The sequence below is a fragment of the Macaca fascicularis genome, chromosome 16 (genome assembly GCF_037993035.2).
Source record: "Macaca fascicularis isolate 582-1 chromosome 16, T2T-MFA8v1.1".
Classification (NCBI taxonomy): Eukaryota; Metazoa; Chordata; class Mammalia; order Primates; family Cercopithecidae; genus Macaca; species Macaca fascicularis.
Window position 1 is genome coordinate 72,973,128 of NC_088390.1, and position 25,157 is coordinate 72,998,284.

The window sequence follows — 25,157 nt, forward strand, 5'->3', positions numbered from 1 at the left end:
TTTGTGTGAAACCCCCGGTTCTGTCTCTGTCATTTCTTTGAGTCCCCCACTTCTCTATCAAAAGATTGAATGTGGTGGCTTACAACAGAGGCAGTCAGGGGTAGTTATTAGCATCGTGGTTTGACCTCAAGATCTGGCACTTCCTGGACCTATTTCCTTGTATATTTCTCTGGGCACTCCCTGAGCCTCCCTTTTCTCAGCTGAGAAAATGGTCACACCTATGGTATCCCACACTGTGGAAAATGACCACATAAGACAAGGTATGTGCAAGTATTCGGTAGACCCCTACAGAGGTAGGAAGTGGCTGTTACTAGCTGTTTCCACTGGTATTCTCTGGCCATCTCAGAGCTGTTTAGGGAACATTCCAACTACAGAGGAGGGCAAGATTTAGAGTAGACTCTCAAATGAGTCCATCTTATTTTTTGTAAGAAGGAACTCTAGTAAGAAAGTCTGAACAAAGATGTGAACAATGAGGGGTTTTGTTTTGCTTTTTAACTAGATTTTAATACGTTGTGTGCTGTTTCTCCACTGCAGAGATTGACCAAGAGTTAGCTGCAGATTGTAGTTCAGTAAGAAGGTCTTGTGGTACGTGCTCCTGCGGCCCCCACCTCAAGCTCCTGCCTCTCGTGTTCTTGAAAGAAATGAGGGCACCTTTGCAGAGCCAAGGGAAAATGCAAGATTTTGGAGGTTTAGCCCCTTTATGGTTTTTTCCCCCTGTTGCTTATATTGATTTCTGCAGCAAAGAGCAGTTGACTGGAATTGAAAGCTACTCTGCTGGTCTTGGATGTGGAAGAAAAAATAATTCCCACTTTCCAAATAGAGGCTGATCCAGAGGCAGCAGATGCCAGAGGCAGCAGATACTAGCTGCAGTTCTGCAGGCAGGAATTGCATGTGCAAAACGGAGCTGACGTCCAGTCCACGCCTCATGGCACTTTGGAAGTGCATCTGACACCGTGTGCCTGCCACACACAAGCCACAAAGACTTTTTGAGGCGACAGGTTATGCCAGAAATTAAGTAAAAATGACATGGCTTCATATGACATTTACGTATCTGTATTTTCAAGGTTTCAGAACATGTGCCCTACAAAAATGTACAGCTGCATTGTTGAAAACTCTTCTGAGTCTCTTAGGATTTTCTATCAGTGCATCCCTCTCGGTTATCACTTAAATGTTAAGTCCCTAAGCTTGTATGAGCCCCTAAAATGTTTTTGAGTCCCACAGTAAATTTTTGGCTGACCGCATTTGTTCTATGTGAGGCTGATAACAAGCCACCACGTGGAATCTCACAGTGGGACTTTAGTATCAGGCATTTACAGAAGCCTTAAGCTCATGTTGCAATTATGGTTCTATATAAAGCCCCAGGGGAAAAAGTCATTTCATGCCTTTAAAATTACTAGTTAATGTTTAAGGAGTTTATACGGAGTGGACTGAGCCAAGCATTTTCCCCTTAACTTTAAAATTATTACAGAGAGGCCTTAAGAACCTGTTCTGTATTAGATGGTGTTTAAAATATGACCTTTTTCTTTCTTTATGCTTAGGATTTTCACGATGTGGTTTGCAATTAATCTGTACGTGCACAGTCTTCATGCTAGTTTCTGTGGACATACAGTGGTGTTGCTTGGCCTTAAGAGCTTCCTGTGTGTGGTTGGGAGATAGGCAGTTAGTAAGCCACGTGTGTGTAAGAAAACCCAGAGCATAGAAGTCGCACATGAGAGTACCAGGTGCTGAGTACCATGGGGGTGAGAGCAAGGAGGGATTATTTCTGCCCCAGGAAGTCTTCTTGGGAAATAGAGCAGTTATGAAGGACCTGGAAAGATGTTCCATTAATACTTGGGTGAGGAGACAAGATAGTCCTAAGTAGGGAGGGCAGAGCACCCTGAGTAGAGGCGTGGTGTCAGAAAGTGTGAGAATTCTTCAGAGACCAATAGTCAGAAGAGATTCCTCTGCAAAGGCCTGCGGAAGGATATGAAGGTTGGAAAGACAAGTGGGAGCAATTGGGGAGACTCAACAAACGTGTATTGTATTGTGTGTGTTTCACTTGGAAAATTATCATGCTATTAATGATAAAGTACAGATTAATGCATTTTTTTGTTTTACTGGATTCAAATTATATTTGACAAGTCATTTCATTCTAGTGTATGCATGTAATTTTCTTGGAATGAGGGTAACATTCTAAAGATAGGATTTGATGAGTCAGTGAGGTATTTTTCAAATAGATTACTGTACTTAGAAAATGTTATAAAATATCTTGGAGTTACAGTTAAGAGTCAATTATTGTTTCATCTATAGGCATCCAATTAAAGTTGAATTATGCTGTTATTTTCACTCAATTTCCAAAGCTATGAACTTCTATAATTTCTATCCTTGTTTACAGTCAGTATAATGTTTAATGCAATGTGCCTGATTTAGCGCTTTGCATTATAAATTTTGCCTGATAAATAATCAACTTATTTTCTTCCGTATGATGACAGATTTCTGCACAGTGAATGGAGCTTAGTGTATTTATATAAAATGTAAGTCTGGGAGAGTTTCCATTATAGTTCAAGTATATTAATTGAATGTTCAAAAGAATGCAGTATTTGTGGTTTTTTGGCATTCTTTGAATACCATGTGGCTCTTCTCTCTTCCTTCTCACCAAACCCCTGTCATTTTATTATTTATATAATGAGAAACTGTAAGATACTAAAACATAAGTTACTGTGAGGTCTGGCTTTTGATGCTGTGAAGTATCCTTTGTTATTTGAGACTAATGAAATGAAATCAGTGAGTTCCAGCTTGTCTACTAGTATGTTGCCTGGAAACAATTACGTTCTTTTGAACATTAAATTAATATATTTGAACTATAAGGAAACTCTCCCAGACTTGTATTTTATATAAATACACTAAGCTCCATTGACCGTGCAGAAATCTGTCGGCATACGAGAGGAGCAAGCGGATTATTTATCAGGCAGATTTTATAATGCAGAAATACGAAGCAACATAGTGCTGTGCTGAAGACAGAATTGAACATTGTTAGACACTTAGCAATCCTAAGAGGCATCGTGAAGTCCGTGTGCCCTACACCATAGAAAAGGCCACACCCCAAAGTTCTGAAACAAGCCTGGTTTGCTGGCTTTCTGGTGTCAAATGTCAGAAGCAGAAAATGGGAGGATGGTAAAACAGTAGACTCAGTGAGAGCAGCACTGAACTTCAGCAGGCCCTGTAACTGTACAGAAACAAGATTGCTAGGCCGGGCGCTGTGGCTCTCGCCTGTAATCCCAGCACTTTGGGAGGCCGAGGCAGGCAGATCACTTGAGGTCAGGAGTTCAAGACCAGCCTGGCTGACATGGTGAAAACCCTGACTGTACTTTAAAAAAAAAAAAAAAAAATACATAAATTAGCCGGATGTGGTGGTGCGCACCTGTAGACCTTGCTACTGGGGTGGTGGGGGGAGCTGAGGCAGGAGAATCGCTGGAACCCGGGAGGTGGAGACTGCAGTGAGCCAAGATCAGACTACTGCACTCCAGCCTGGGCGACACAGCGAGACTTCATCTCAAACAACAACAACTACAAAAGATTTCTCACGGCCACTTAGTTTAGGAAGAAGACCCCCATGTAGTTCATGAACCCATTTCTGTGAACCAAAATACTATAAACACCAGTATTCTAGGTCACCACTGTGATCATTGAGAAAATGTTAAAGTATATTGACATATTCTGTTTAAGGAAACAAAAGACTTAAAATGCATTTTAGAAATATTTGTACACATGCTGGTTTAAAAAAGACTGAAAACAAGCCTTAGTATATAAAAAGAAAATACTCAGTTTTCCAGAAAAATGAGGATACTCCCTTACATGAAGCCTTGTTATAGTACTTTTAGTCTTCTTTATTCAAAGAAAGAATTACCAATATCTTTTTTTTTTTTCTTTTTAAGATGGAGTCTTGCTTTGTCACCCAGGGTGGAGTACTGTGACGTGATCTCAGCTCACTGCAAACTCCGCCTCCTGGGTTCGAGCCATTCTCCTGTCTCAGCCTCCCAAGTAGCTGGGATTACAGGCATGCGCCACCATGCCCAGCTAATTTTTGTATTTTTAGTAGAGACGGGGTTTCACCATGTTGGTCAGGCAGATTTCAAACTCTTGACCTCAGGTGATCCACCTGCCTCGGCCTCCCAAAGTGCTGGGATTACAGGCATGAGCCACTACACCCGGCCACCGATATCAATGTTTAAAAGTAAATTATTACAATTTCCCTAGCTGGTTAATAAATTACCATTATTTTCTCTATTTTACAGATGACAAAATGATAAGTAACTTACCCAAGGTTATGTTATTTAAGTTAATCAAATGTTTATTGATTGCCAGACTTTTTTCTAGGCTTAAGCAAATGTTGGAAGATACTTCTCTGAGCTTTCAAAAATGTCATTTCTACTTGTCAGTGCTGCAGGAGTTTAATACAGATTTACATACTGTATGACTTTACATTTAAAAATGTTTGTATCCTTGTAGTAAGACTGTTATTTTTTTTAATCCTACATCACATCATGCATTCCTGAGTGTGAGCTCCCAGTGTTTTTGTCTAGGGCTAGATTACTAGAGCTAAAATATCGGGAGAATTAATGAGAAAAAAAGGCTTAATGACTGAGGCTCTGTCAATATCATTTTTTGTGGCAGGCCATGTTTACTTTCTTCAAGGAAAAATGTCAAGCAAAACTTTATCAACACAAATACAAAAGAGAAGAACATTTAAAAAATCTGATCATTATAGAAATCGTAGTCAGTGCAGAATGTGTCCTGCAGAATCCAAATGTTTAACGAACGTTGGTGGAAAATATGAAGTGTGTGATGTGATTGGAAAGTCATTTACCATATTCATTTTTCTTTTAGAAAAAAAAGTAAGTTAGATTTTGTATGAAAATAAACCTTACTGAGACTTGTTAATTTTGCTCTGAAATTTACTGTCTGATATTAGTCTGGCCAGTCTAGCTTTCCTTTAGATTAATGTTAACATGATATTTTGTTTTTTAGCCTTTTTCTTTTCATCTATCTGTGTCTTTAAGTCTGTAAAACGAGTTTCATATAGACAGTATCAGTATGTAGTCTGGTCCTTTTTTATCTGCTGTGACAATCTTTGCCATTTAATTGCAGTCTTTACACCATTTATATGTAATGGAATTATCATTAATTTACCTGGGATTATAATTTACATTTAATGACCACTATCATCTTTCTGTTTGCATTCAGTTCATCCTCTTGTTCCCTTTTTCCTTCTTTTGGAATAATTGAGTATTTTTCATTATTTCATTTTATTATGTTTGGCTACATTAGTTTCTAATATGGTTAGCTGTATTAGTTTCTAAGGCTGCCATAACAGATTAACATAGAGTGTCTTAAAACAACAGAAATATATTCATACACAGTTCTGAAAGCTAGAATTCCAAAATTAAGGCCTTGGCAGGGTCATGCTTCCTTTGAAGGCTCTTGGCAAGAATCTTTCCTTGCATTTTCCTATATTCTGTTAGTTGCCCGTAATCCTCTATGTTCATTGACTTGTGGCTGCATCACTCCAATTTCTGCCTCTGTCTTCACATGGCCATCTTCCTTCTGTGTGTGCCTACCATTTCCAAATCTTTATTTCCTTATAAAAATATCAATCATTGGATTTAAGGGCTACCCTAATCCAATATTGACCTCATGTTACTTGATTACATTTGCAAAGACCTTATTTTTGAATAACGTCACTTTCACATAGACCTGGAGTAAAGACTTTGAGATATTGTTTTGGGGAACACAATACAACCCACAGCATTAGTTTTACCTCTTCATGTTTTGTTTTGTTTTGTTTTGTTTTGTGGTTGTTCTAGGGCTTGTAATATAAATCTTTAATCAGGCCGGGCGCAGTGGCTCACGCCTGTAATCCCAGCACTCTGGGAGGCCGAGGCGGGCGGATCACGAGGTCAGGAGATTGAGACCATCCTGGCTAACATGGTGAAACCCCGTCTCTACTAAAAATACAAAAAATTAGCTGGGCGCAGTGGCGGGCGCCTGTAGTCCCAGCGACTTGGGTGGCTGAGGCAGGAGAATGGCGTGAACCCGGGAGGCGGAGCTTGCAGTGAGCTGAGATCACGCCACTGCACTCCAACCTGAGCAACAGAGTGAGACTCTGTCTCAAAAAATAAAAATAAATAAATAAATAAATAAATAAATAAATAAATCTTTAATCAATCAGTCTACTTTCCAACAATATTGTACCACATCACGTATGGTATAAGAACCTTACAACAGTTTACTTGTATTTCCCCTTATTTTGCCAAGCATCAAATACTATGACTTTAAGCTCCTGTAGCATCTCCCGTATCTGTCCCCTCCTGTAGATTCCTACTACTGCCGACTTAAGGTAAGCTCCTTGTTATTTCTTGCCTTTTGTCTTCAGTAGTCTGGAGTTTCACCAGTTTACCTTTGCAATCTTGCCCTTACCTATCTACCTTCATTTCTCACTTAAGTATCGTGTTTCTGTCTCCACATATGCCTGTGTATGTTACATCTCTGAACTTTGCTCACACTGAACTTGAACACCCTGCCCTCCACTTATCTTTCAAACAGTTATTTCCCTTTCAAGACCAAGACAAGTCTTGCCTTCTTTGAATCACTCAATGCAGTCAGCTGTGGTCTCCCTCTGTGCCCTGCTGTGGATGACACACACCCCAATCTCAGTCCCAATCCCAGGTCCTGTTAACGTTTTACTGGATGATTTATCTATCCTCTTCCTCCAAAGGGGATAGGAACCTTGTGAGAGTCATCTCCTAGCATCTAGGATGTCATCAGACTGATAATCACTGTTCAATGAATGTACACTGAATGAAGTTATCAATGAATCAGTAAGTTGAGTACTGGTTTCACTAGTCCTTACTATTTACCGAGAATTGTTTATAAATGACTAAATGTTCCCTTAGTAGGTGTGATGAATCCTACCCACCCTGGGTAAGTTCCTTGACTGTTCATTGTTAACTTCATCGAAAGTTACTTGAGAATCGAGAGTCATTTTGACAGGTTCAAATATTGACAGAAGGACATGGACATATTTTCCAGATGCCTTAAAAAAATAGGATGATTTCCTCATTGAAGTAGAAAATAATGAACCCTTGATACCACCAGTTCAACTCAAATATTTACTTGGGCAAATAATTATTTGCAAGCAACGAAACCATCTTATGGCATTTTATTCTGACACATGAAAGTGCTTATCATGAGAAAACCATACACACATCTTTTAGATAATTTTGACCAGAAACATTGGAAGGACATTCATGACACATCCTGGCTGCTTAGAGGTTTGCAAAACATGCTGCTCCACTCTTTTTTTCTTAGGCCTGTACACAGATCCCAAGTCATTTTTTAAATATGGAAATGTTTAAGGGGTTTTAATGTTTTCTGATTAGGGAAACCATACTAATTGTAGCTGTAATAGTGGGACTAGAGCCTGAGGGAGCTTTTCTCTGATTCTTGTTCGGGGGGGGGGTTGTTTCCTTAAAGTCGACAGTGGAAGAACATTATAAAGCAAAAACTACAGCTCCTTACACTTCTCCTTAGCTGTGAAAATAGAGACCAAAAAATTTACTGAGATGATGGTGAAGGCCACCAAACCTCACAGGGCTGAGTCAGCTGGTGCCCATGAGGGTGCCCCTCCTTGACACTTCCTTCCTCTTGGCAGGAAGGAGAGGGGCAGAGAGTCATCTCCTGCCACCTCCCTCCCCCCAGAAAACGATTTATAACGCTTGAGGGATCTGCTGTGAGCAGAGTTCAACGCACATGCCTAAAGGACAAGTCCTCTAACAAATGAGGACTTAGCAAGTTGCCTACCAGGCACCAAGCTGTATATACCACACAGGTATTTCTCACTTAATCTTTACAACGCATTACGATAGGTGATGTGGTATCCTGAGAGGTGGCCCCTCCCATGCATATCCGTATGCCAATCGCTGGAACCTGTAAATATTGCCTTATTTGGAACAAAAGGGTCTTAAGGTGACCCTATCCCGGACTATCTGCATGGGCCCTATATGCCATCCCATGGGCTTTCTAAAAGGCGAGGCCAAGATTGGAGCGATGCTGACGAGGCAGGGAGGCTGGAGGAGGTGAGGAGGTGAGAGCTGGATTCCCTCCTAGCGCCCACAGGAGAATACGTTTCGGTAAGTTTTTTTTTTTTTTTTTGGAAGCAGGCTGTCTCTCTGTTGCCCAGGCTGGAGTGTAGTGGCGCTCACTGCAGCCTCTGCCTCCCTGGCTCAAGCGATCCTCCTGCCTCAGCCTCCTGAGTAGCTGGGACCACAGGTGCACTACCACACCCAGCTAATTTTTGTATTTTTTTGGTAGAGACAGGGTTTTGCCATGTTGCCAGGCTGGTTGCTGAACTCCTGGGCTCAAGTGACCTGCCTGCCTTGGCCTCCCAGAGTGCTGGGATTACTGGCATGAGCCACCGTGCCGGGCCACTTTCTGTAATTTTAAGCTACCAAGTTTATGGCATTTTTTTTTTTTTTTTTTTTTTTTACAATAGCCACAGGAAGACCATGCAGGTGCCATTATTGCCTTGTTTTACAGAGGTGGAAACTGAGGCTTAGAGAAATGGATTAAGGTGCTCAAGGTTGTAAATTGGGTGTGGGTGGAGCTGGGATGCACGCTCAGTCCTTCGTCCAGAACCTGGGCTCTCAACTTCTTCCCAGTGAAGAAATGCTAATTTGCGTCTATGGCTGATAACAGAATGGGTGGGAACCAGCCAGGGTCTGGTGTAGCTCAGCAGGTTGCTCCCTTCTGCCACGTGATAATAAGAATCACTTGTGGCCCAGGCCCCTCTAAAGAGATTGAAGTCTTAGAGGAGGTTGTAATGGGACTCTCCAGGCCATGGGACAGGAATGACAGTGCATTTGCCTGTGTCGTAGCCACCTGCTTTTAATCAGCACTTTCAAGGGGGCTGAAACCACAGATTTCATATAAATGGATACTGAGCCGTTGTGTGAATTCCATTTGGACCTCCTCTGGTGGTGGTTCTAACCCAAATTATTTAAAGTGTTTGGTAGGAACACACGCCACTTGCTGATGAGAGAGAGGAGTAAAAAAGACACTGATTTTCCATTCTGGGAATTTTGTTTCTTAAAGCAAGAAAGAAATCCTGAATTGCCTCCTATGTTGCTGTTTTTATTCCCCCCTTTTGAATGGTCAGTGGGGTGTGCTTCTTAATTGTGACAGCACAGATAGAATTCACCTTGGGCCCAAACAAGAAGTGAAGGATTAAGAAATCTAAAAGGAATGAAGTTTACGGAAACATGAGTCACCTCTCATCACACACCACTACCTCCTCCCCCGGTTAAGGAATTCCTCTGAAATTCTCTGCATGTTTCTCTTTAGACTCTTAAGACCCCTGGGTACTTGCATCTCCACTTGGAACGACTTGAGAGAATCCCTGGCCTGTTGTATTTCATATACTTCCCAGTGTCTCACACACAAGCAGACTTGCTTTTCTGACACGTGCAGAGTTTTACTCTTTTTTCTTGGGTAAGGAGATCCAATATTTCTTGGGTAAATAGCCATGATGGAAAATGAGATCCCAGGACTAAAACCAGTTAGATGATATTCATCTGCTTCTGAGCCAGCATTCTCTCACAAAGGCTTCCCTTTGAGATGTTCCTGAGTGTAGGCCCTTGGGGAAAACATGCCGAGTTTCTGTACAAACTGTCCAGTCTCTTGACAATTGAAAGTTCCGCAGCAGATTAAAGAAGGCTCTGGGTCCGGGTGCAGTGGCCCACGTCTATAATCCCAACACTTTAGGAGGCTGAGGTAGGTAGATCATCTGAGGTCAGGAGTTCAAGACCAGCCTGGTCAACATAGTGAAACCCTGTCTGTACTAAAAATACAAAAATTAGCTGGGTATGGTGGCGGGTACCTGTAGTCCCAGCTACTTGGGAGGCTGAGGCAGGAGAATGGCTTGAACCCGGGAGGCAGAGGTTGCAGTGAGCCGAGATCGTGCCACTGCACTCCAGCCTGGGTGACAGAGTGAGACTCTGTCTCAAAAACAGATGATCAATCAATCAGTCAATCACTAAGGCTCTGGGAATGGAAAAGGGAAAGATTCTCCAGTGCGGGTAAAGGAAAGCACAGCCCTAATTAAAGCTTCCTGCCAGCATTAGAGGCCCGTTCATTCACTGCCTCCTCCATGGTGCGATGCAGGTGCAAAGGGAAGCAACACATTGGTCTTTCTTGCAAAGAGCTTGCAAAGCTGTATACTGTTGAGCATGTAAGAGTGGGGAGCTGTGTGTGTTTTATGAAAATGTCTTTTGTTGCCAAGCGTAGCTGTTATTAAATGGCATCTTTTCTTTTAAAGCCTATATAACTTAGGAGTTACGTGGGCAGTTACATCAATTTTGTGTTGGTATGTAGTAAATTACCCCAAAACACAGTGGCTTAAAACAATTGATGTTTATTATGTCACAGCATCTTTTTTTATTGTTGTTTTTTGAGACAAGGTCTCACTCTGTCGCCCAGGCTGGAGTGCAGTGGCACAGTCATGACTCATTGTAGCCTTGATCTCCTGGCCTCGAGGGATCCTCCCACCTCAACCTTGTGAGTAGCTGGGACCACAGGCGTGCACCACCACACCTGGCTAATTTTTTTTTTTTTTTTTTTTGAGATGGAATCTCGCTCTGTCACCCAGGCTGGAGTGCAGTGGTGCATCTCGGCTCACTGCAGGCTCCACCTCCTGGGCTGACACCATTCTCCTGCCTCAGCCTCCCAAGTAGCTGGGACTACGGGTGCTCACCACCACGTCCAGCTAATTTTTTTGTATTTTCGGTAGAGATGGGGTTTCACTGTGTTAGCCAGGATGGTCTTGATCTCCTGACCTCGTGATCCGCCCGTCTCAGCCTCCCAAAGTGCTGGGATTACAGGCTTGAGCCACCGCGCCCGGCCGGCCTGGCCAATTTTTTATACTTTTCCATAGAGACAGGGTTTTGCCATGTTACCTTGGCTTCATGGTATCTTTGGGTCAGAAATCGGTACCCAGCTGAGCAAAGTGTCTGCCTCAGGGACTCACACAAGGCTGCAATCAAGGTATGGGCTGGGGCTGCAGCCATCTCACACCTTGAGCAGGGGAGGACCCATTTCCAAGCCTGCTTTTCGCAAGCTGTTGGAGGAAGCCTCCTTTGATTCCTTGCCATAGGGCAGCTCTCAGCATGGTAGCTGGCTTCCATCAGAGTGAGTCAGAGAGGGCGAGCAAGACGAAATCAGTCTTATACCTAATCCAGGAGTGATACCCCATCACTTTTGCTATATTCCATATACTTGAAGTGAGTCACTAGGTCCAGCCCATACTCAAGGGGAAGATATTGTCTGAACACATGAGTACCAGGACAGGGGGCAGGGGCAAATTAGGGGGAAACTCAGAGGTTGCCTGCCATAGCAGAACAGTAAGTTTCACTTGAAGCAAACATGTTTATGACAATCCTACTTTGTATATATGAGAGAGAGAGGGGAATTATCTTTCTCTTCTTTCCTTTAATGAAGTATAATTCACATATTACAAAATGCATAGATCTTAAGTGCATAGTTTGAATTCTGAAAAATGTTTAGGATTTTTTTATTTTATAAAACCCTGGGCCATGAGATTTCTTTAAATGCCAAATACTATAGATTTATTTACAGTGTATGTATTTATGTACAATGTAAACAGTAGGTGTATTTGGCCAGGCACAATGGCTCACGCCCGTAATCCTAGCACTTTGGGAGGCTGAGGTGGGCAGATCACTTGAGCCCAGGAGTTTGAGACCAGTCTGGGCAACATGGCGAAATCCCATCTCTAGGAAAAAATACAAAATTAGCTGGGCATGGTGGTGCATACCTGTACTCCCAGTGACTCGGGAGGTTGAGGCAGGAGAATCAACAGAGCCTGGGAGTTAGAGGTTGCAGTGAGCCATGATCACACCACTGCACTCCAGTCTGGGTAATAGCTAAGACCCTGTCTCCAAAACAAAACAAGAAGATGTATTTTTTATGGATTGCATGTAACAAATGTCCCTAAAATGTTGTGGCTTAAAGCAATACCATGTATTATCTCGCAGTTTCTGTGGGTCACAGTTCAGCTGTGTGCTTCTGACTAAACCAGGCTGTAGCCCAGAAGTCTAATCATCTAAGGCTCGACTGGGGAAGGATCTGCTTCTCAGCCTGCTCATGTGACTGATGGCAGGATTCAGTTCCTCATTGATGTTAGACTGGTCCCTTAGTTCCTTATGGCCGTTGGCTGGACTTGGCCCTCATTTCCTTGCCCCACGGGCCGCTTGCTTCCTGAAAGCATCCAAGCCGAGACTATGAGGGGGAGAACTTCCAGCAAGGTCTCAGTCACGGTCTTTTATACTCTAATCACAGAGGTGACAACCTGACATTTTCTCCATAGTCTGTTCATTTGGAGCAAGCCACTAGGTCCAGCTCACACTCAAGAAGAGACTACACAAGGGCATGGGCACCAGGAGGCAGGGACGCACTGAGAGCCATGTCACACGCTGCCTCCCGCCATGTCTGATGAAATACACTCTAGACATAACTATTTTAAGAACCTACCAGTTTTATGACTCCAGGTATGTCTTTTCAGTAGAACATCTAAATACAGACAGCTAGAATAACTAAATCTTATAAAAATCTGAATAATTTTTTTTTTTTTTTTGAGACAGAATATTGCTCTGTTGCTCATCCCAGAGTGCAGTGGCGCAATCTCGGCTCACTGCAACCTCTGCCTGCTGAGTTCAAGCAATTTTCCTGCCTCGGCCTCCCAGGTAGCTGGGACTACAGGCACGTTCCACTATGCCTGGCTAATTTTTGCATTTTTAGTAGAGATGGGGTTTTGCCATGTCCCCCAGACTGGTCTCGATCTCCTGGGCTCAAGGGATCCACCCGCCTCAGCCGCCCAAAGCTCTGGGATTATAGTGTAAGCCACCCAGCACCCGGCCTGATGAATGATTTTTAAATTATGACTCCCCTATGCTGAAATGAGATTGGATCAAATAATGTTTTCTATAGCAAATAATTCCATAGCTAGAAAGATCTTTGGTAGGTAGTTTCCTTCCTCTTGTGTGTTCCCTGAGCTCTCCTACTGACATTTTGGAATATTTTCACAGATTGCTGAATAGTCCTTTCTGCAAGGGGTAAAGAGCTTAACTCTTATCCTCTTACATGTGGACTAGATTTCGCGACTTGCTTCTAATGAATAGAATATGGTAGCAGTGACAGTGTGTGACTTCTGAGAATAGCTGTAAAAGGCTTCATAGCTTCCTCATATGCTGTTTTTCTTGGATCACTTGCTCTGGGGAAGCCCAGCAGCCATGCCATGAGGACACTCAAGCAGCCTTTGAAGGAGCTGCTGGTGAGGAACTGAGTCTCTCTGCTGACATTGACATGAGCGCAGCATCTTGGAAGTGGATCCTTTCATTTTTCAGGTACCGTGCCAGGGCCTGTGAGGGAACCAAGATGTGTAAGACATGGCCTGTCTTTAGTGCTTAAGGAGTAGAGGAAAGCTGGTGCCATCTCATTGTTCAGGAGATGAAGTGTGTGACCGGGGTGATCCAGAGAGTCTCCTTGAAAGCACAGTGTTGAGCCTTGGACCTTGGGGTAGAATTCAGACAGGCGGATGGATAGCTAAAGTGGTTCAGAGGCTGGGGTATAGCATGAGGTCATTAAAATGATGGTGCTGAGAAGTATAAGACCTGTAAGTGGAGAGCTGGGCACCAGATATTGGCAGGAAGAGAAAGAAGACACCTGTGTTCAGAAGTGAGCCTGCCAGGGCAGAGTTAAGACTTTTCGCTGGCCAGGTACGGTGGCTCACACCTGTCATCCCAACACTTTGGGAGGCCAAGGCAGGAGAATTGCTCTAGACCAGCTTGGGCAACATCACGTGACTCCGTCTTTATGAAAAAAAAAAAAAGAAGAAGTAAAAAGTAATGAGAAAAAACATTATTTCTCAAAAAATAGCCTTGGACTTGTTCAAATTTGGATCAAGTGTGAACTTGTCTCAGTGGAGCCATGGAGCCCAGGCTGTGTGTCAGAAAGCCTGCAAAAGGCTTCCTTGACCCAGAAGATTTTTAGAGCCTCCATTACCAATCACGCTGTGACATGTTTCTTGTTTCCATTGGGGCCTGTGTTTCAAACTTTGGGCTGGAAGAGAACATTCCCATGACTACTCACATCATTTCTCTTACCTAGAACTCTTCTCCCCCGTATTCCCATGCCCGTCTCTACCTTTTGAGATCCTACTCACTTTCCAAAGGTAAGATGACCTGTTATTTTAAAGGACTTTTTTTTTTGGTGGGGGGCACTAGCAAATAAATAAAATCTATGGATGTGAAGGGAGTTGGGTTATGACATCCACTGCTCCATTAGCAGCCTTGTCCTTCCTCTTGGCCTCCCAAGCTGTGTGTTCTGTTGAAGAAGAGACCTCTCCTTGCTCCAGGAATGGACTAGCCAGTTGGGATTATCTGTCGCCTCTGAACACTTGTAGTACTGTGTCGATACCATCTCATTATACTTGTGATTCCACATTGCCACCTTAAGTAGATTGTAAATTCTTTTTTTTTTTTTTTAAGAGACAGAGTCTCACTCTGTCACCCAGGCTGGAGAGCAGTGGCACAATCTCAGCTCACTGCAACCTCCACCTCACAGGTTCTGGCAATTCTCCTGCCTCAGCCTTCCAAGTAGCTGAGACTACAGGCACATGCTGCCACGCCTGGCTAATCTTTTGGTATTTTAGTAGAGACGGGGTTTCACCCTGTTGCCCAGGCTGGTCTCGAACTCCTGAGCTCAGGCAATCCACCCGCCTTGGCCTCCCAAAGTGCTGGGATTACAGGCGTGAGCCACCACGCCCAGCCAGTAGATTGTAAATTCTTTGAAGGCAGGTATCGTCTCTTCCTGTGCAGTCAGCACAGCATTTTAAATACAATGCTTGCTTAGGAAGGGCTGTTTTTCTTTCTGGACTGTTGAGTGTGGCAGGTGGAGGGAGTGCCACGCAACCAGACTTCTTGGCTGCCACACACACGTGGCTTCTTTTATGGAAGTTGCCACCTGCAGATCCCTCACCACCAAGAACATGCTTTTCTACCATATTGCAGAATCTTTGTGGAGGATCCTCGTTCGTCCTTAACTTCCTTTGTGCCACACGCTTCCCCACTTCACTTGGGCACCTTTGAACAGAGAAGCAGGATTGCTGCCTCCCCACCGATGTCATAGATGCTCTTTGCAAATGTCCCTCCTTGGAAGTATATCTTGTAGAAATCCTAGTTTCTAACTTCATCCAAGAAATTTCTAGACAACTTGTAGCCTAGATTATCCTTTAAGAGCCACTTACACTACTGGAAAACAACTCCACCCAGATTCTTATTTGAGTTACAGGGACAAGAAGTCTTTGTATTGTGGGTTAAATTTTTTTTTTTTTTGATTTTAAAAAAAATTTTTAAAGTTCTATTATGAACTACCACAGTTGACAAATAGTTTCCATAGCAATTTTAGACTGTCCTTAGGTGAAGGGTTTCCCTTCCACATACTATTTAAGATTAAACATGTGTGGAATCCAAGAAGTCATAAAATTATTTCATGTGTCATACCTTGGCAATGCGTGCTACTAATTATTTTTTTGTTCCTCTCGTTAAATATAGAGCCTTCTCATTTATTTTGTCAAATGAATTTTCCTCTACTATTTTTTTTTTTTTTAAAGAAAGATGCTCTGTGAAAAGGAAGCCATTCATCCATCCAGGTGAGCTCTGGATGGGCGAGCCAGCCGTGGGGCCTCCTCCCTGGGACTGTTGCTCTTTTTGACTGAGCTGCACCTTCGGGCATCAAGTTTCTGTTTATCACCTGGATGCTTTCCATTTTGAACACATTTGGGCCTTTCACTGAAAGGCACTTTAAAAATTCAAGGTTTTAGCATCATCGCCGAAAACATCTACTAAAATATGCATTTGTACCTGGAGTCATTTAAAACAGATGAGTTAACCTCCTGTGCTTTGAGAATAATCTTTTCTTTCTTCTTCTTCTTTTTTTTTTTTTTGGTCAAGACAATAGTCTTCATGGGCATTAGGTGACAACAGCTATGCAATTCCATTTTAGTCTGTAATACATTATTTAAAGAGGTTATTGAAAAAGTTGATTCCTGGAGCTAAAGAAATGGAAATATTTAACCAAAAGAAGAGAAACTTTGAGGACCTCAAAGCTTTCATGAGATGTTTGAAAGGCAGTTGAGTGTGGAGAGGGTATGCTATCTGCTCAGGTTTGGTTCTGTTTCCCCACCCAAATCTCACCTTGAATTGTGTCAAGAGCAAGACCAGTCTGAGACAATTGAATCATGGGGGTCGGTGTTTTTCCCATGCTGTTCTCATGATAGTGAGTTCTCAGAGATCTGATAGTTTTATAAGGGGCTTCCGCCTTTGCTCAGCTCTCTTTCTTCTCTCTCCTGCCGCCTTGTGAAGAAGGATGTGTTTGTGTCCCCTTCCTCCATGATTTTAAGTTTCCTGAGGCCTCCCCAGACCTGTGGACTGTGAGTCAATTAAATCTCTTTCCCTTATAAATTACCCAGTCTCAGGTATGTCCTCATAAGAGCATGAGAATGGACTAATACACCACCTGATACTCCCCGGGGAAGAACCCCACGGCATCAGGATAGGGGATCAGGAAACCAGATTGAGTCAATGGAGGAGCAAATTTGCCAGCAGTTTGGAGCTGTTGATAGTTGGATTCGATGGTTTCATGAAGTTGTGAGCCTCTGGATTCAGAGACCAAGTGACCACCTTCCCCTTGAGCTGAGAGGGAATTTCTTCAGCTGGTTGGAAATGGAATGATAGGTAGGATCCAGAAGGGCCATCTAACTTGATAATTTATGTGACTGTTTTCTCATTTAAGGGAGAGAATATTATCTACAGTGTTTCTGATTTTTTAAGGGCCTTTGGGAAGGACGTAATGAATTATTCAGAGACTTCTCTCTGTGAAGCAAGTTGCACAGAGACAGACAACTTGATACAAATTACGATTCTAAAATTGTTAGTAATATATTTTATTCATGCACTCTACTTACAATAGATTTCCTGCTTGACATTTCTCAGACATATCACTCATGATCCCACAGTTGCTCTTTGAATGGGTGCGAAACCTGTGCAAAAAAAAAAAAATTATGTACATAGTCTAATGGATTATGCAAGTCTTAAAATGCCTCAAGAAAAAGATTACTCATTAGGATTTTCGAATGAATAAATTCAATATAATTGTCGGTACAACTGCTCTCTCATGTAATAGGTATCAAAATCTGATTCGTGTTTTATATTGGGACAGGTACTTTTCTGAAGAATTTTAACAAAGGCAAATAAATACCTCTTCTAGGGTGCTTTATAGTAGAACCCACAAAGATTTTCTTCAGCAATACTATCAGTACTGCTTTTCTCTCCATACTTTAAAAACCTAGAATTTTTTTGCCAGTACTTTTTCCCTGTTTTCTTCTGAGTGGTAAAATCCATCTGGGAAGATTTTCTACAGACCTGTGAGGGGGTGTTAGCCAGAGAGCAGTGTTTTGAGCTCATGTACAGAATAGCTGCCTCTGGATAGAAGTTCCCATCCCAGTATCCTCTCCCAGGCCCCAGTTCTGCACAGGCAGAGGACACCATCCCCATCCAGTCCAGACACCTGCCAGCAAATGCACTGATTTGCTGACATCTAGGGAACCTTATGTTGCTTCTGAATACTGCCCACTGTTCCCAAATGCTGAAATATTTAAGAACTTTATAGCTCTAGCCAATACTGGAACAGCTGTACATTCAGGAATGCTCGTGAAATGTGGCAGGGCCCTGTGCTGCTAGGCTTGAGGCCCAGGCTCCTGGTGGTTGGTTTGATTGGTGGTTCATGCACCTGATAGTTACTGTTTATGGGTAGGCGCTAGGCACTGTGCACACACCGAAGCATAAACATTTCCCCTCCTGGGGCTTCTGGTCTTGTTGAAGAGACTGAGAGTCAACATGTATGCCAATAAACACATTATTTGTTTAAAGTCACAGTAGGTGCTATGTAGGCGAAAAACAAGGAGTACCGGTAAGGAATAGGAGAGGAGGGCTTTGCTGGGATGGGATCTTTAGCGGAGACTCAGGGGATGTGTGGAATCAGTCTAGGGAGAGGAGAGGGGAGCATGCCAGGGAGAAAGGAGCTTGGCTGAGGGCCTGGAGCACCCGGGGCAAAGGGAGACCTGGTGCAGGCTGAGGCAGGTGAGCTGGACAGAGGCAGACAGGGCCCAGTGCAGTGAGGAATTTGATTCTCATCCAGCTGCAAAGGGGAGAGTTACAAGGTTTTAGGCTGGGAGTGAGATCATCATAAAGATGGCCCTGACTACTGCCTAGGAGGAGTGGAGAGTGACGGGGGAGGGAGGACAGACTTTAAGTGGAAAAGAGAGAGTGTGAAAAGAGTAGTGGTTGTCAATTGCAGTCGTTTTAGTCCAAGATGATGATACCCGCAACTGAGGTGGTGGCAGTGAAGCAGCTGACGGTGAAGGTCTGCATGGAGGTTCGGCCGTGGACCTGAGGGGTAATCCACCATGCAGCGCAGAACGATGACCCTTGGACCGGGCATGCTTCTCAGTTAATATCTGATGCTGCCCTACTAAAGGCAAAATGGATGGTCCAGTGCAGGCAAGGCGGAAATAGTGCTGGTAAGAACTGAGAGCACCTGCGCTTGCCATCCCTGTGCATTGGAACAGGCCTCTGGGCTCAAGCGGAACTGTTTGGACAGTACACATTTGAATCTGTGACAGCTTTTGCACTGGACCAGGAAAGTTTTGGGCAAAAGGAGTCCTTTAATCAGAGACTATTTACGCAGGGACAGACCTTAAAAGCCCTCCAGGCCGGGCGCAGTGGCTCACGCCTGTAATCCCAGCACTTTGGGAGGCCGAGGTGGATGGATCATGAGGTCAGGAGTTCAAGACCAGCCTGGCCAATATAGTGAAATGCTGTCTCTACTAAAAATACAAAAAAAAATTTAGCTGGGCATGGTGGTGGGTGCCTGTAATCCCAGCTGCTCAGGAGACTGAGGCAGAGAATTGCTTGAACCCAGGAGGTGGAGATTGCAGTGAGCCAGGATTGTGCCACTGCACTCCGGCCTGAGTGACAGAGCGAGACTCTGTCTCAGGCAAAAGCTCTCCAGCACTCTCGTCTTAGAGCTTAGGGAACTAAGGCTCAGAGAGGTTTGAGTTATTCGGTTATTCATACAAAGACGCGCGTCCAGTGAGTGACAGACAGAAACTATCCAATGAGGCAAACTTTTTTTTTTTTAAGAATTTTGAATGATATACTTATAAGTCTTCTTTAAGTCCTTCTAGGATCTAATTTTTGTAAATCCTTTCAGAACTAATTTATTTAAGGATTAAGGCAGTCAAAACCCCAGAACTGTTTCAAGTCAACAGCTTAAAAGTGGAATCTGAATGTTAACCAAGATAATTTTCCTTGTATGTGGACGGCGGTAATTGGGCCCCAGTCTCTCATGTGAAAAGCCAAACAGATTCAGATCTAATGAGTTCTGGCTGCTGGGACAGATGGATTTTGGAATTTGCTATTTATAGTGTTTTCAAGTGTCACCTTCCCCTTTTAATAAGCACTGAGCTGTGATCTGGCCTCAGGAGACTGGAGCACATTGGTGGGTGTGCTGGGGGCCTCGCAGCCGAATGACTTCTGGTCCAGGTTTGGAGTTGAAGGTTTAAGTTGCGATGTTGGCTGTTCCTCAGAATTTAGGATGTTGAGGTGCGCTTGGTGGAGGGAGGCGCACCCCCAGAGGCTTGAGGAGGGCAGTTGCATTTCACGTGCTGAGGAGGAGAGTAGTGGTGTGGTTAAATCAGGAATAAAAAAATATGAAGAAATTGTCAGGGAGAGCCTCAGCTGGGCCCGAAGGAAATCAAGAAAATGAGAACGCAATTTAAAATGTAAAATACAAACTGAAATCAAAGCCATTTCTATGAAACATTAGGAACATTCTGTAAGTATTGCTGGTCAGGAAAGCACAACAAATTGTCTGTGTTTTGAGCCCATTATCAGTGTGTTATTTAGAGGGGAAGTTCTGATTTTTGCTAAGGAGTTATTCTGAGTTGTGAAGCGGTGCGGTGTTGGGGGAAGAACACCACCAGCTCCAGGCCAGCTGCTCCATCTCCTGGAATCTCCCTTTTCTCATCTGTAAGATGGGACCCAGGGCGGCCTCCGTCTGATCACACTGAATTGTTGAGAGGCTCAAAGGAGATAATGTACCAAACATTTTGTCAGCCCTATGACACCATTCAAAGTCTATTGCCTCCCAGCTCTGTTTTCTAAAATCAGGCTGTACATTCGAATCACCTGAGGAGCTTAAGACTATTACTGGCCCCACCACTGGCATTTTTCGTTCTCTTGGACATTAGAGGTTTTCCAAAGCCCTGGAGGTCATTCTGCTGGGCAAGCCTGGCTGAGGGGGCTCTGAGGCATTGGAGGGCCTGTCCACCCTTGCCTTTGGGAAACCAGCCAGCCAGTGGTCCAAGGAGATTGTCGGCTGTCTTCCCAAGTCAGTGCCATCTTCCTTCCTATGCATTTCCTGTCTCCCAGTTTTCCCCTGGAATCTTTTCTATTTAAATATGAATTCAGCGGCCGCCCGCTGGGATCTGAAGTACTAGCGAGTTGACTGCCTGAGGAGGTGGGCCTGTGGAGAACCAGAGCTACAATTTTCCGCAAAACATATCATTTTAAATGATTCTGAAGCCTGTTAAATTACACTGATGGGATTAATCTGATAAAGTGGTAGCAGGGTAGATGCACAGAAGTGATCGCTTTCACATGCTTTTTAATTCAGTCAAAATTAATGAAAGATCTTGTGTTTACAGACAGAACTGGAGTTTAAAATTCTGAGTACAGAATTCATTAGACTGTTTTAATGCATTAATCGAACTTCCTTGACCGTGCGTGAAACTGAACTGGAGCGCAGCTCGATGCTCCTCTGCCAAGTGAACAGGCAGAAGGAAGCCACATTTTACCCTTGAAGCTGGGTTAGCCCCGTGCCTTGACCATGCCACTGAGAATGTATATTTCTAGTCTGAATCCTTTTGGCTTTATGTTGTCATTCAGCATGTGTCATGTCCACACCCAGGGATAATTCCTCTCTTAGAAATAAGGCGAATGATCCAGCAATTACACTTCTGGATACAGACCCAGAAGAGGGTCTCGAAGAGATACTTGTACACCCGTGTTCATAGCAGCAGCAACATTCACGATAGATAAGAGGTGGAAGCAACCCAAGTGCCTATTAAACAACAAATGGATAAACACAGTATGGTGACTACATATGATAGAGTGTTGTTCAGTCTTCAAGAAGAAAGAAATGCTGACACCTGCTACAGTGTGGATGAACCCTGAAGACTTTATGCTAAATGAAAAAGCCATTCAAAAAAGGACAAGCACTAAACGATTATATGAGGTACTTAGAATAGTCAGAAATCATGGTAAGTAGAATGATGGCTGCTAGAGGCTACAGGGAAGGAGGAATGTTAATGGGTATAGAGTTTCAGTTGCGGAAGATGAAAGAGTTGTTATTAACATCTTGCATTAATTAGTGTGGTACATGTCTTACAACTGATGCAATATTGTTAACAGAAGTCCACGGTCTACATTAGGGTTCAATCTTGGTGGTGTATAGTCTGTGGGTTTGGACAAATGTGTCATGGCCCGTATCCACCTTTATAGTGTCATACAGAGGATCTTCACTGCCCTAAAATTCCTCTGTGCTCCATCTGTTCTTGCCTCCCTCCCATCAGCCCCTGATCCTTCTATTGCCTCCATAGGTTTTCCTCTTCTGGAACGTCATATAGTTGAAGTCATGCGGTATGTAGCCTGTTCAGACTGGCTTCTTTCACTTAGTAATATGCACTTTAGTTTCCTCCATGCCTTTTCTTGGCTTGATAGTTCATTTCTTTTTAGTGCTAAATCATACTCCATTGTCTGTACCATGGTTTATCCGTTCACCTATTCAAGGGTGTCTTCGTTGCTCCCAGTCCTGTGCTCTTTTAAGATTTCAGTTTTTGACCCTTGATATGACAAGATGGGAAGGGCCATAAAAAATCTCATTCTTTTTCTCCTATTGACTTAGTCTGAATACTCCAGACTATGCTGACCTGTGTGGTTCAGTCTAGGAACCATAGGCTGTATGAGGCCGTTGAACAATTGAAATGCGGCTGGTCCAGATGGAGATGTTCGTACTATCTGTGCAGATGCACATTGGATTTCAGACTTAGTATAAACAAAAGTGTAAAATATCAATAATTTCTTACATTAGTTATTATAGAAGTGATAATTGATGTTGGATTATATAAAACATTTAAAAACTGTTGTACTTGTTTATTCTTATTTATTTATTTATTTATTTATTTATTTATTTTGAGACAGAGTCTCGCTCTGTGGCCCAGGTTGGAGTGCAGTGGTGCCATCTCGGCTCAATGCAGCCTCTGCCTGCCGGGTTCAAGGGATTCGCCTGCCTCAGCCTCCCAAGTAGTTAGAATTACAGGTGTCCACCACCACACCTGGCTAATTTCTGTATTTTTAGTAGAGACGAGGTTTCACCATGTTGATCAGGCTGGTCTTGAACTCCTGACCTCAGGTGATCCACCTGCCTTGAACTCCCAGAGTGCTGGTATTATAGGTATGAGCCTCAGTGCCCAGTCTTTTTTAATTGTTTAATGAGACTACTAGAAAACTGTAAATTACCTACAGCTCACATCATGTTTCTGTTGGGTGGTGCTGCTGGGAAAAATAGGAATGTGTGACTTTTGTCCATGGTGCCCCTTGAAGGATGTTATTCAGCTGATGTTTCTCGGGTACCTGCTATGTGCCAAGTGCTGATGAAACACTTCAGATAATTCAGTGGTTGAAAGAAGCAAACCCCATGACTTTGTAGGTTTTAGTACATTAGATTTGAATATTATCAAATTATTTTGGCATTTTTTCTCCACAGTAGCACCACTTTGTTTAAAAAACCAGGGCCGGCCAGGTGCGGTGGCTCACGTCTGTAATCCTAGCACTTTGGGAGGCCAAGGTGGGTGGATCACGAGGTCAGGAGTTCAAGACCAGCCTCACCAAGATGGTGAAACCCTGTCTCTACTAAAAATACAAAAATTAGCCGGGCGCGGTGGCAGGCACCTGTAATCCCAGCTACTTGGGAGGCTGAGGCAGGATAATCACTTGAACCTGGTGGGCAGAGGTTACAGTGAGCCCAGATCGCCCCACTGCACTCCAATCTGGGTAATAGAGTGAGACTCTGTCTCAAAACAACAACCAAAACACACACACACACACACACACACACACACACACACACACACACACTCTCTAGTACCCCAGGAAAGAAAAAGGAGGCTTTAGGATATGTCCTGGTTCTCATTCTGGTCCCAACACTTATTATGGGTGTGACTTTTGGCAGTTCCTTACCCATTAAGCCTCGATTTCCTATCCGTAAAATGGGACTAAGTTATTCCTCTCATAGAGTGCTGCTTGTGCAACAAGGGGTCAGAATGAGTACTCAGGAAGTGATTCCCGCTCAGCCCGCATCCCTTCCTGGAGCACTGCAGCTTTGGGATTCTTGTCTCCAGCCCAGCTCTTACAGCCTCAAAGAGCACCCTGAGCAGGGGAAATTCGCTGCTCTAAAGTTCAATTTGCATTGTACCATCTCCATTTACATTTCTTGACCTTTCCCTTTCTCATCCAGCAATCCCCAGCGGGGTGTCTGTTTTCTAAGGCACCCACCTAGCCTCTTTCTGAATTTTAATCCCAGCTCTGGCTAAAAGCCTTAAAGCAAAATATGAATTGTAACTCCACAATTATAATGTGGGACTTTCTGTATAAAATGAAGTTGCTCTAGCAGAAAGCCAGCGCTACAAATCAGTAGCAGCTTCAGGATGCATGGCCTCTTCCTGGCATAGGAGGTCCCTTTTTCTGCTCAGCGGTGGTGTTTCTTCCAACATCTGCGCGTGTCTGTCTGGAGAGAGCTGATGCTAAGAGATACGTACTAATGAAATGCACAGGTGTTCCCTCTTTCTGTTCCAAGTCCCTGTGTGCCCTCCTGTCTTGGTAGATAAGATGGCAGGACATAGAAACACTTGGAACCTGTTTACTATTTTCTGTAAAGGCCTTGCCTGTGGCCCATTGATCTACCCACTATGTATATTCATTTTAATGCTCTTTTTGAGTCTGTTGACTATCCTGGGAAATCAAAATTGACTACCACAGCCCTAGTCCTCAAGTGTCTTGCCTGCAATGAGGTTATCTGGCCTATTAGAATTAAGTGCTAAAATGCAGGAGCTGGGGTCACACCTGCCCGCTGTTTGTGACTACCCTTGAAGATGTTGGGGATTTAAATTTTAGATGGATCATTGTAGCTACAAGGGGTAGGACGGATAGGTGGGGTATCCAGAGTCCTTGGATACCTTGTCTTCCTGGACCCCCTCTCAGCACCCTTGGGCTAAGATGCACTCTTGAACACATTTCCTCTCTGGCCCCTTTCAGATCTGTGGATGATGCCTGGAGTCCTTCTTTCAGAGTGACCCAGCCCAGTCCCAGGGAAGGGGCAGATGGACTCTGTTGCCCATCTCAAAGTTCCCTGACTTTATTTTCTTTTGAGGTTTTATCAGTCCAGAACTGGAAAGAAGATGGACGCCATTTGCTTTAGAAATATTTTATATGTTTTAGGGAGAAAGAAGCAGAGAATATACTTTTAGATGAGCACACTTTGAAATATCAGTAAGACAGACTTGTTGGAAGACAGGCATTGTGAAGAACTATTTTTTGTTTGTTTGTTTGTTTCATTTTTTGCAACAGCTTTCCCCACTTTGGGTAATGAGACCTTACGCCCTCCTGAATGTTGTATTTGATGGGCCTTAGATCCGTGGGGGATTTTTTTTTTTTTTTTTTTGGTAAAAGGTAACCTGCTAAGTATAGTCATATCCTTCTAGCATAAAATGTAATCATTTATTAGACCAGCACCGTTTGTAAATTCAGCAGTGTGTCTTGAAAAAGAGCCACCCTCAAATTTAAAGTAGAAATAGATTCTCCATTCTACTACTTTTTCACATCAGATTTGCTTTCCTGGTCTCAGTGCAGGTGTTCCTCCTGTTCGGTGTTTGG

General features: G+C 43.4%; 1 protein-coding gene across 8 annotated transcripts in view; it reads left to right on the forward strand.

The window, feature by feature from the left end:
* Positions 1 to 25,157, forward strand: part of PRKCA (protein kinase C alpha) — a 522,615-nt gene that overhangs the window by 244,253 nt on the left and 253,205 nt on the right. The gene's annotated exons all lie outside the window — the stretch shown is intronic.